General features: G+C 39.8%; 1 non-coding gene across 1 annotated transcript; it reads left to right on the top strand.

Annotated features, from left to right (window-relative positions):
- Positions 1-8,606: 8,606 nt before the first annotated feature.
- On the top strand, positions 8,607-8,710 carry LOC148547684 (small nucleolar RNA R71). The gene has a single exon (XR_015897867.1). It is a non-coding gene; the product is annotated as a small nucleolar RNA R71 (small nucleolar RNA).
- The last annotated feature ends 3,942 nt before the right edge of the window (positions 8,711-12,652 follow it).

The raw sequence follows: 12,652 nt of genomic DNA, 5'->3' as shown, positions 1-12,652 counted from the left end.
TCAGAATGGACCATCCTAGATATATTCTATGATGGTCTGTCTGAGCTATCAAAGATGTCACTGGACCATTCTGCAGGTGGATCTATTCACCTGAAGAAAATGCCTGCAGAAGCTCAAGAACTCATTGACATGGTTGCAAATAACCAGTTCATGTACACTTCTGAAAGGAATCCTGTGAGTAATGGGACACCTCAGAGGAAGGGAGTTCTTGAAATTGATACTCTGAATGCCATATTGGCTCAGAACAAAATATTGACTCAGTAAGTCAATATGATCTCTCAGAGTCTGAATGGATTGAAGGAATCATCCAACAGTACTAAAGAGGCATCTTCTGAAGAAGAAGCTTATGATCCTGAGAACCCTACAATAGTAGAGGTGAATTACATGGGGGAACCCTATGGAAACACCTATAATCCCTCATGGAGAAATCACCCAAATTTCTCATGGAAGGATCAACAAATGCCTCAACAAGGCTTTAACAATGGTGGAAGAAACAGGTTTAGCAATAGCAAGCCTTTTCCATCATCCACTCAGCAACAGACAGAGAACTCTGAGCAGAATCCATCTAACTTAGCAAACATAGTCTCTGATCTATCAAAGGCCACTCTAAGTTTCATGAATAAAACAAAGTCCTCCATTAGAAATCTGGAGGCACAAGTGGGCCAGCTGAGTAAAAGGGTCACTGAAACTCCTCTTAGTACTCTCCCAAGCAATACAGAAGAGAATCCAAAAAGAGAGTACAAGGCCATTGATATAACCAAAATGGCCGAACCTACAAGGGAGGGAGAGGACGTGAATCCCAGTGAGGAAGACCTCCTGGGACGTCCAGTGATCAATAAGGAGTTTTTCTCTGAGGAACCAAAGGAATCTGAGACTCATCTGGAGACCATAGAGATTCCATTAAACCTCCTTATGCCATTCATGAGCTCTGATGAATATTCTTCTTCTGAAGAGAATAAAGATGTTACTGAAGAGCAAGTTGCCAAGTACCTTGGTGCAATCATGAAGATGAATACCAAATTATTTGGTAATGAGACTTGAGAAGATGAACCTCTCTTGCTCATCAATGAACTGAGTGATATGGATCAACTGACATTGCCTCAGAAGAAATAGGATCCTGGAAAGTTCTTAATACCTTGTACCATAGGCACCATGACCTTTGAGAAGGCTCTATGTGACCTTGGGTCAGGGATAAACCTCATGTCACTCTCTGTGATGGAGAAACTTGGGATCTTTGAGGTGCAAGCTGCCAGAATCTCATTAGAGATGGCAGACAACTCAAGAAAACAGGCTTATGGACTAGTAGAGGACGTGTTAGTAAAAGTTGAAGGCCTTTACATCCCTGCTGATTTCATAATCCTAGACACTGAGAAGGATGAGGATGAATCCATCATCCTTGGAAGATCCTTCCTAGCCACAGCAAGAGCTGTGATTGATGTGGACAGAGGAGAGTTGGTCCTTCAACTGAATGAAGACTACCTTGTGTTTAAAACTCAAGGATCTCCTTCTGTAACCATGGAGAGGAAGCATGAAAAGCTTCTCTCCCTGCAGAGTCAACCAAAGCCCCCACAGTCAAACTCTAAGTTTGGTGTTGGGAAGTCTCAACAATGCTCTAATTGTCGGTGAGGCTCCATGAGAGCTCACTGTCAAGCTATTGACATTAAAGAAGCGCTTGTTGGGAGGCAACCCAATGTTATTTAATCAGTTTTATTATATTTTCTCTTTTATTTCATGTTTCATTAGGTTAATGATCATGTGGAGTCACAAAAACTACTGAAAAAATCAAAAATAAAATGAAAAATAGCATTGAAAATAGCACACCCTAGAGGAAGGGCTTACTGGCGTTTAAATGCCAGTAAGGAGCATCTGGCTAGCGTTTAACGCCAGAACAGAGCATGAAATTGGCATTAAATGCCAGAAACAAGCAGCAGTCTGGCATTTTAATGCCAGGATTGCACCCAGAGGAAAGCTGGCATTAAACGCCAGAAACAAGCATCAGACTGGCATTTAACGCCAGAAACATGCTATAGACTGGCGTTGAACACCCAAAACAAGCATGGAAGTGGCGTTTAATGCCAGAAACATGCTGCAGTCTGGCGTTAAATGCTAGGATTGCCTACAGAGGGCGTTTACGCGCCTAATTGGAGCAGGGATGTTAAGTCCTTGGCCCCATCGGATCTGTGGACCCCACAGGATCTCCTCAGGATCTGTGGACCCTACAGGATCCCCACCTACCCTTCTCATCACCTCTTCACCACTTGATGCGCATAAACTAGTTATGCTACGATTTAGGAAATTGCACGATCGGCAAAATTCCTTTCGGCAAGTGCACCGGTTATCGTCAAGTAAAAACTCACAATAGAGTGAGGTCGAATCCCACAAGGATTGGTTGAGTGAGCAATTCGGATTAGAAGTGTGTTCTAGTTGAGCGGAATCAAGATTTAGATGAGAATTTCGGAATGTAAAATTGGCGGGAAAAGTAAATGACAAGAAATTGAAATGGCGGAATCTTAAATTGCATGAATTAAAGAGCAGAAGCTAAATTGCTGAAATTAAAAGGGAATGGGGGTGATTGCAAGAATTGAGTTGCAGAATGTAAAGAGAAATTGGAAATCAGAAATGGGGAATTCATTGGGTGTTAGGAGATATTGAGATCTCCGAATCAAAACATGTATATCTCTTCCTCAACCAATGCGTTCATTAAATTTTGCTTGGCAATCTTATATGATTGGATCCCAATCCCTTGGCTCACCAATTCTCTCTAAAAACAAACAAATTCCCAATCCCTTGGTTTAAATGTTCATAAGAAGAGATGATGCTCGATCACTGATTATACCACACAGTTTCATGAACCACAATTTGGTAGGATTACATGTCACAATATCCATCCAAACCCCAATCCAATTCACTGTGAGAAAGCTTCTCTAGCATGAATCCTCCATTCCTTTCCCAAGGTTCCGAAGGATTCCAATTATGGGTAGTTTCTTTCCCAAGACAACTACCCAATGGAATTAGAACGAGAAGCTTTCTAACAAAATTCAAGAGAAAAGATTGAAGAAGAAGATAAACTATTATTGATTCATTGAATTACAATAGAGCTCCCTAACCCAATGAAAGGGGTTTAGTGAGTCATAGCTCTGAATTCAACTACAAAGATATGAAAACTAGCTCAAAATGAAAAGGTAAAAAAATCCCTTCTAACTTAAATTCTATCCTATTTATACACTTTCTATATTGAGCTTCTGTTGTGTTTCTTGGGCTTTGAGGCCTCTCCCTGCTTTCCTTTTGCCTTGGGTTTATGATCCATAATCTTGATGAGGCTGCTGATCCAAATTCTGTAACATTCATTGAGCCAACTTAGTGATAATCAAATAATGGCACATGACTCAATAAATTGAAATTTCAGACTCATCAATCCTTCAGGCCCAATCCCATAAACCATGATATTCAATTGGGTTTCATACCAGAATAAGTTTAAGTTAATGTTTGTGCTCAAATACTAACTTAAACCACAATATTTTTGGTCCAGAAACCTTTTCCAAGAGTGGCGTTTAAGCTGCAGCTTAAACGCCAGACACTTCCAGTGAGGCCTTTTGTAGAAGCACGTTTAAGCTTCAGTTTAAGGTTAAACTGAAGCTTAAACGTGGAAATGGAAGAAGGCAGCCCTGGAGAGTCATGTAGTCGAACACGTTTAAGCTTCAGTTTAAGGTTAAACTGAAGCTTAAACGTGGATATAGGAAGGGCAGCCCTGGAGGTCGAACACGTTTAACCTCCAGTTTAAGGTTAAACTGGAGGTTAAACGTGGAAATGGAAGGAGGCATCCTGGAGGTCGAACACGTTTAACCTCCAGTTTAAGGTTAAACTGGAGGTTAAACATGGAAGCTTAGAAGGGTAGCCCTGGAGGTGTCGAACACGTTTAAGCTCCAGTTTGAGGTCAAACTGGAGCTTAAACGTGGAAATGGAGAGAGCAACCCTGGAGGAGAAAACTTGGTCGAACACGTTTAAGCTCCAGTTTGAGGTCAAACTGGAGCTTAAACGTGGAAATGGCTCCCTGGTGCTTTTCCCATTCTGGCGTTTAACCTCCAGTTTAAGGTTAAACTGGAGGTTAAACGTGGAACTCCTTCCTGAGTGGCATTCTCATTCTGGCGTTTAACCTCCAGTTTAAGGTTAAACTGGAGGTTAAACGTGGAATGCTTCTTTGGTAAGACTTTCATTCTGGTGTTTAACCTCCAGTTTAAGGTTAAACTGGAGGTTAAACTTCAATTCCAGCATTTCTTAGCCTTCCTGATTCTGGCGTTTAAGCTCCAGTTTAGGCTTAAACTGGAACTTAAACTCCACATGTGATATTCAAGCTTCCTTTATTGATTTTGTTGCTTCCTTGCTTAGCCTTTTCTTCCCTGAAATCATCCAAACAATTGCATCAAAGTCTTGCAAAATTTCATGAGAAATCTTCCATTCATAGCATTCAAGTAATATAACTAAAACTCATGGAATTTGCATTAAAATCATACTGTTTGGATGGTTCATTGCTTTGTTCTTCATTTAACCATTTTTGGTTACTTTAAGCTCAAGAAAATGCATAAAACAACTAAAACTAACAGAAAAATGCTAATGAAACTAGCCTAAGATGCCTTGGCATCACAACACCAAACTTAATACTTGCTTGTCCCTAAGCAAGTCCTGAGTTATTTGAGAAGAAAGTATGAAACAGAAAGCAATTACATTGGCTATATTAGCAAGCATTTGAAGTTCATCAGAAGGGTTTTATGCAGAAAGTTGCAGCATCACTTTTTCATACTTATCAGGTAAGATTATCACTTTTTCATTGCATCCATCAAACACTGCTATGGCCTCTTGTTATTCTTATGTCTTTGGCACTTTTCTCTTCTTTGTTTTTCTTTTCTTTTTCTTAGAGCTACTTTGCTCCTTGTTTGCTTAGTATCATGTGTTGCACAAGCCTTTGGCATTTTCTTTTTCTTATCAGTGCACTACACATATCCACTTTAGGCATTTTAGTTCACATTTCTTCTTGAGACATTGGTGCCCAGCACCTCTTTGTGTGACTAAATGTTTTGTATTTAGGTTGCTCTTGATAATGGACTTTTGGTTGATAATCCCGGGTTAGTTAACCCAAGTTACCAAGTGTTGAAACACTCCTCAGAACCTATTCATCCAAGCATATCCTTAATACATAAACACCACAGGCATTTGTCTCAGAAGTTCAAACCATTGGTGCCTAGCTTATTTTCTCAATATTTTTTTTTTTTTTTGCTTTTTGGTTGCTTTTTTTTTCAGTGGCTTTTTCTTCTTCTTTTTCTTTCTTTTTCATGACCAAAGACATTTATTCATCAAGATCCATAGACAGTTTTCAATTTCTACATAAAAAATGATAATTCTACACTCTATTTCCAGTGATCTGACTTAAACAATCAAGCATGCATACCACCACTTAATTCTACTTGATTTGTCACTAATTGAGCCAAGTTACTTTTGTTCAAACTTTTCTTTTATTTTTGGAAACAGAACAAGCATGGCAAGCATTTGTTTAAGAAGGTGGAGTTATATCCAAACATCTAGGTATTCACTTTATTCAAAGCAATACACAGACACACATACTAGAGACTTCACATTAAAACTTAAATGACTCATAATGAAAGAAAGCTCATAAAGACAATTCACCAATTATCATTTGATTATTAAGGAACGAGACCACCTCTTATTTATTGCTTGGTTCTTCTTAATTCTTAGGATCCTGCTTCTTCTTGCTTCCTGCCTCTTTTTGACCACTTGTGCTTCCTTTGTCTTTTTCCTCCATTTTTGTCTTTTCTTTTGTACCTGCACAAACAAACAAGTTTGCTATCATTTTTCGGTCCATGTGAATGATGAATAGTACTTGCACATGTAATTCAATGATTGACTTCATGAGCTTATAGCCGTGACTTTTGTATATATGCACACTTATTATTGGACACCAAACTTAGTGTTTGGTAAAGTCTCCTAATGACATGAAATCCATATTGGTTGTCCTTAATGAATGTGCATAATTCTAATAAATCATAGTCACTTTGGCTCTTTGATTCTAAACAAAGTTACTACCCTAAGTAATTGAAACCAAAGTATTAAAACATGCGAATGGTATACTTGTCATGAATTTTGAAATCCAGAGGAACTTCTTGCTTTTCATAAACTGTGTTCAAGAGGAACACCAAACTTAATGTTTGGTCGTGCACCTTGAATGAAAGATGGAATCCAATTTGAGTAAGATTTGGGAGTGCCTTCAGGCACACCAAACTTAGAGACCAATTGTAATTTACATGCAAAGTTTAGTGCACTTTATCAATAGTTGTCCTGAGGATTCAAGTTCATGCATAAGAAACCATGCTTTATTAGATGTAAAGCAAAGCATAAAAGATTAAGGATACTAAAAACATGGGTTGCCTCCCATGAAGCGCTTCTTTAACGTCACTAGCTTGACGGTTGTCCCTTGTTAGGGTGGATTGTAGTGTTTGACGTCTTCTCCTCTCACTATGCAAAAGTCCCCACTTGATTCCTTCATGACCTCTAAATGTTCCATAGAAAGAACTTTCCTGATTGTGAACACTTGAGGGCGCTGGGAAGGAATTGTTTTGAGGCCAGGTGGGATTGGCAGATAATGACTTGATATCACTTTATCTCCCGGAGAGAAACCTTCAGTGGGAATTTTCTTGTTTCTCCACCCTCTTGGCAATTTCTTTACAATTCTTCCCTTTCTCTTGAAGCTTTCTTCATTGACCCTTATGCCGGGAGGATCCTTCTGATCTGTTTCTATTGATTCTTGTGGCTTTAACTCTTGCAATTCTTGTTTGCTTTCCAAGGACTGTTTCAGAGTTTCAGCTGCCGGATTGCCTTCCTCCAAACACAGATGGCTACTCTCATCCTTAGGCTTTTCATGTTCTGGTTCAGGCTCAGATGCAGGTTTGAAAACATTAAAAATGAGCTGTTCATCATGTATTCTCAAAATTAGCTCTCCTTGTTCTACATCTATGAGTGCTCTAGCAGTGGCTAGAAATGGCCTCCCCAGAATGATGGGGTGTAGGTAGCTTTCCTCCATGTCCAAAATGACAAAGTTTGTAGGGAAAAAATAATTTCCCACTTTCACCAGCACATTCTCAACTACCCCTTCAGCTTGCTTCTGAGTTTTGTCAGCCAGTTGTATGATTACATCAGTGGATCTCACCTCATTCAGTTGTAGCCTCTTCATAAGAGTTAGAGGCATCACATTTATGCTAGCTCCTAGATCACAGAATCCTCTGTCAATTTTTGTTTCTCCTATGATGCAAGGAATACGAAAACTTCCTGGGTCTGTTTTCTTAGAGACTGTGTCCTTCTTGATGAGAGCACTGCATTCTTTGTTCATTGTTACCGTTTGTCCTCCCTTCAAAACTCTTTTCTTGCTCAACAATTCCTTTAAATACTTGATGTGTGTAGGCATTTGATGGAGAATCTCAAGAAAGGGAATATTGATATGGAGAGACTTAAATGTCTCTAAAAACCTTGAATAGGTTTTCCCTTTTTCACTTCCTCCTAACCTCTGAGGAAATGGTGCTTTTGGTTGGTATATTTCCAGCATGCCTTTTTGCAGTTCCTTGGCTTGCTCAGTTTCACTTTCCTGCTTAGCTTCCTCCACACCTTCCTTCAAGATTTCTGGCTCCTGTTTTGAGGGTCTGATTCCTTCTTCTTCTGAGACTTCCTTCAATATGGTGATGGCCTTGCATTCTTCCCATCTCACTCTCTTTTGTTCCCCTTTTGGATTCTTTTCTGTGTCACTAGGGAACACTGCAGTTGATTTCGGGGTCTGTTGAGATAGCTCTCCTACTTGAGACTCCATCCTCTTGAGTTTTTCACCATGGTTCCTTAAGGTAGCTCTCACATCATCCCTGAAGCTTTTCAATTCGGTTATGTCTTGACTCATGGTTGCCATCATTCCTTCTATCCGGTTTAATTGATCTTGAAATTGTTGGTTCGGATTAGGTTGGGTAGGTTGATTATTTTGGCCATGATATGGTGGTTGGGAGTAAGTGTTTTGTGTGGCTTGGTATGATCTTTGGTTGGAGTTTTGGTATGTGGAATTGTTATGTTGGTTGTGGTTGTAAGGTTTGTGGTTTTGTGGTTGGGTTTGTTGGTTCCCCCACCCAAAGTTTGGGTGATTTTTCCATCCTGGGTTGTAAGTGTTGGAATGTGGATCATATGATTGCCTTTGTTGGTTTCCCACATAGTTGGCCTCTTCCCAATCACCTCCTTCAATGCTTACTTCCTCTTGATCTTGTGTGTGTATTGCAGCCACTTGCTTTGTTTCTAATTGCCTGGTAAGCTCTGCTAGTTGCTTGGCAAACACTTTGTTTTGGGCTAGAATTGTATCAACATGGTTTAGCTCCATGACTCCCTTAGTGTTGTGCCTCTCTGATGCATAGTAGTACTCATTCTCAGCCACTGTCTCAATCACTTCAATGGCTTCTTCCACAGTCTTTTTCTTGTTTAATGAACCTCCCGATGAATGGTCTACCGCCTTCCTTGATTCATAAGAAAGTCCATCATAGAAAATATGCAATTGCACCCAGTCATGGAACATGTCTGGTGGGCATTTCCTTGTCAAATCCTTGAATCTCTCCCATGCCTCGTAGAGAGTTTCACCATCTTGTTGTCTAAAAGTTTGAACCTCAGATCGAAGCCTATTGACCTTTTGTGGGGGGTAGAAACGTGCCAGAAACTTGCTTTCCACCTCATCCCATGTTGTTAGACTCCCCCTTGGGAATGATTCCAGCCACTTAGCTGCTTTGTCCCTAAGTGAAAATGGGAACAAAAGCAGTTTATAGGCATCTTCCTGGACTCCATTGGACTTCACAGTGTCACAAATTCTCAGGAATTTTGTGAGATGTTGGTTGGGATCTTCATTAGCACTCCCACCAAATGAACAATGATTCTCCACAAGTGATATTAGCTGTGGTTTGAGTTCAAAATTGTTGGCCTGAATTGGTGGTTTCTGAATGCTGCTACCACAATTCCCAGAGGTTGGGTTTATGTATGAACTAAGAACCCTCCTCTCAGGAATGGCATTGTTTCCATCAGCTCTCTCATGGTTGTGAACTTCTCTATCCATGTTGAGATCTAGAGCTTCCTCAAAATTGTCCTCAGATTCTCCTTCAGATTCTTCTTCTCCCAGTACTCTCTTCCCTCTTGCTTCCCTTCTAAGTCTATGAAGGGTCCTCTCTGGTTCGGTATATGGAGGAGTTGATGTCTCTCCTCTCCTACCTGTCATACAAGAACACAACACAGGCAACAACAAGTGAAATACTCTTGGTTAATGGAAGAGTATGGTTAGAGCAATTGAGGAATTAATTCAAACAGTTAGTGAGTCAGTGAGTTAGTTGCTTGAATTTAAAGGCATAAAGAAAGAAAGCATGTAACAGAGTGCAGAAATTAAAATTCAACAAGTAACTTGTACTGAATTAATCAAAACACAAAAAAAAAATGCTCAATCTAGTTAACTTCCAATTGGAGAATTGTCAATCGAAAACCAATCCCCGGCAACGGCGCCATAAACTTGATGCGCATAAACTAGTTATGCTACGATTTAGGAAATTGCACGATCGGCAAAATTCCTTCCGGCAAGTGCACCGGTTATCGTCAAGTAAAAACTCACAATAGAGTGAGGTCGAATCCCACAAGGATTGGTTGAGTGAGCAATTCGGATTAGAAGTGTGTTCTAGTTGAGCGGAATCAAGATTTAGATGAGAATTTCGGAATGTAAAATTGGCGGGAAAAGTAAATGACAAGAAATTGAAATGGCGGAATCTTAAATTGCATGAATTAAAGAGCAGAAGCTAAATTGCTGAAATTAAAAGGGAATGGGGGTGATTGCAAGAATTGAGTTGCAGAATGTAAAGAGAAATTGGAAATCAGAAATGGGGAATTCATTGGGTGTTAGGAGATATTGAGATCTCCGAATCAAAACATGTATATCTCTTCCTCAACCAATGCGTTCATTAAATTTTGCTTGGCAATCTTATATGATTGGATCCCAATCCCTTGGCTCACCAATTCTCTCTAAAAACAAACAAATTCCCAATCCCTTGGTTTAAATGTTCATAAGAAGAGATGATGCTCGATTACTGATTATACCACACAGTTTCATGAACCACAATTTGGTAGGATTACATGTCACAATATCCATCCAAACCCCAATCCAATTCACTGTGAGAAAGCTTCTCTAGCATGAATCCTCCATTCCTTTCCCAAGGTTCCGAAGGATTCCAATTATGGGTAGTTTCTTTCCCAAGACAACTACCCAATGGAATTAGAACGAGAAGCTTTCTAACAAAATTCAAGAGAAAAGATTGAAGAAGAAGATAAACTATTATTGATTCATTGAATTACAATAGAGCTCCCTAACCCAATGAAAGGGGTTTAGTGAGTCATAGCTCTGAATTCAACTACAAAGATATGAAAACTAGCTCAAAATGAAAAGGTAAAAAAATCCCTTCTAACTTAAATTCTATCCTATTTATACACTTTCTATATTGAGCTTCTGTTGTGTTTCTTGGGCTTTGAGGCCTCTCCCTGCTTTCCTTTTGCCTTGGGTTTATGATCCATAATCTTGATGAGGCTGCTGATCCAAATTCTGTAACATTCATTGAGCCAACTTAGTGATAATCAAATAATGGCACATGACTCAATAAATTGAAATTTCAGACTCATCAATCCTTCAGGCCCAATCCCATAAACCATGATATTCAATTGGGTTTCATACCAGAATAAGTTTAAGTTAATGTTTGTGCTCAAATACTAACTTAAACCACAATATTTTTGGTCCAGAAACCTTTTCCAAGAGTGGCGTTTAAGTTGCAGTTTAAGCTTAAACTGCAGCTTAAACGCCAGACACTTCCAGTGAGGCCTTTTGTAGAAGCACGTTTAAGCTTCAGTTTAAGGTTAAACTGAAGCTTAAACGTGGAAATGGAAGAAGGCAGCCCTGGAGAGTCATGTAGTCGAACACGTTTAAGCTTCAGTTTAAGGTTAAACTGAAGCTTAAACGTGGATATAGGAAGGGCAGCCCTGGAGGTCGAACACGTTTAACCTCCAGTTTAAGGTTAAACTGGAGGTTAAACGTGGAAATGGAAGGAGGCATCCTGGAGGTCGAACACGTTTAACCTCCAGTTTAAGGTTAAACTGGAGGTTAAACGTGGAAGCTTAGAAGGGTAGCCCTGGAGGTGTCGAACACGTTTAAGCTCCAGTTTGAGGTCAAACTGGAGCTTAAACGTGGAAATGGAGAGAGCAACCCTGGAGGAGAAAACTTGGTCGAACACGTTTAAGCTCCAGTTTGAGGTCAAACTGGAGCTTAAACGTGGAAATGGCTCCCTGGTGCTTTTCCCATTCTGGCGTTTAACCTCCAGTTTAAGGTTAAACTGGAGGTTAAACGTGGAACTCCTTCCTGAGTGGCATTCTCATTCTGGTGTTTAACCTCCAGTTTAAGGTTAAACTGGAGGTTAAACGTGGAATGCTTCTTTGGTGAGACTTTCATTCTGGCGTTTAACCTCCAGTTTAAGGTTAAACTGGAGGTTAAACTTCAATTCCAGCATTTCTTAGCCTTCCTGATTCTGGCGTTTAAGCTCCAGTTTAGGCTTAAACTGGAACTTAAACTCCACATGTGATATTCAAGCTTCCTTTATTGATTTTGTTGCTTCCTTGCTTAGCCTCTTCTTCCCTGAAATCATCCAAACAATTGCATCAAAGTCTTGCAAAATTTCATGAGAAATCTTCCATTCATAGCATTCAAGTAATATAACTAAAACTCATGGAATTTGCATTAAAATCATACTGTTTGGATGGTTCATTGCTTTGTTCTTCATTTAACCATTTTTGGTTACTTTAAGCTCAAGAAAATGCATAAAACAACTAAAACTAACAGAAAAATGCTAATGAAACTAGCCTAAGATGCCTTGGCATCACCACTCACATCCATCCTCTCTTCCCCCAAAAAAAAATCCCACCTACCTTTAAATTCAAAAAAACTTTTCCTCCCAAACCCAACCCTAAATGGCCAAACCTTAACCCTCCCCCACTCCTATATAAACCCCTCCTTCTTCCTTCATTTCACACAACAAAACCCTCTCTTCTTCCCCTTGGCCGAAACCTACTCTCTCTCCATCTCCCCCATTTCTCTTCTTCTTCTACTTCTTTCTTTCTTCTTTTGCTCGGGAATGAGCAAATATTTTAAGTTTGGTGTGGTAAAAGCATAGCTTTTTGTTTTTCCATAACCATTTATGGCACCTAAGGCCAGAGAAACCTCTAGAAAGAGGAAAAGAAAGGCAATTGCTTCCACCTCTGAGTCATGGGAGATGGAGAGATTCATCTCAAAGGTCCATCAAGACCACTTCTATGAAGTTGTGGCTAAGAAGAAAGTGATCCCTGAGGTTCCTTTCAAACTCAAAAAGAATGAGTATCCGGAGATCCGACTTGAGATCCAAAGAAGAGGTTGGGAAGTTCTCACCAACCCCATTCAACAAGTCGGGATCCTAATGGTTCAAGAGTTCTATGCAAACGCATGGATCACTAGGAACCATGATCAAAGAGTGAACCCGAATCCAAAGTATTGGCTTACCATGGTTCGGGAGAAATA

The sequence above is a fragment of the Arachis ipaensis genome, chromosome B8, assembly GCF_059453495.1.
Source record: "Arachis ipaensis isolate K30076 ecotype BB chromosome B8, ASM5945349v1, whole genome shotgun sequence".
In the NCBI taxonomy this organism is placed as follows: Eukaryota; Viridiplantae; Streptophyta; class Magnoliopsida; order Fabales; family Fabaceae; genus Arachis; species Arachis ipaensis.
This window is presented reverse-complemented; position numbering and strand designations above follow the sequence as displayed.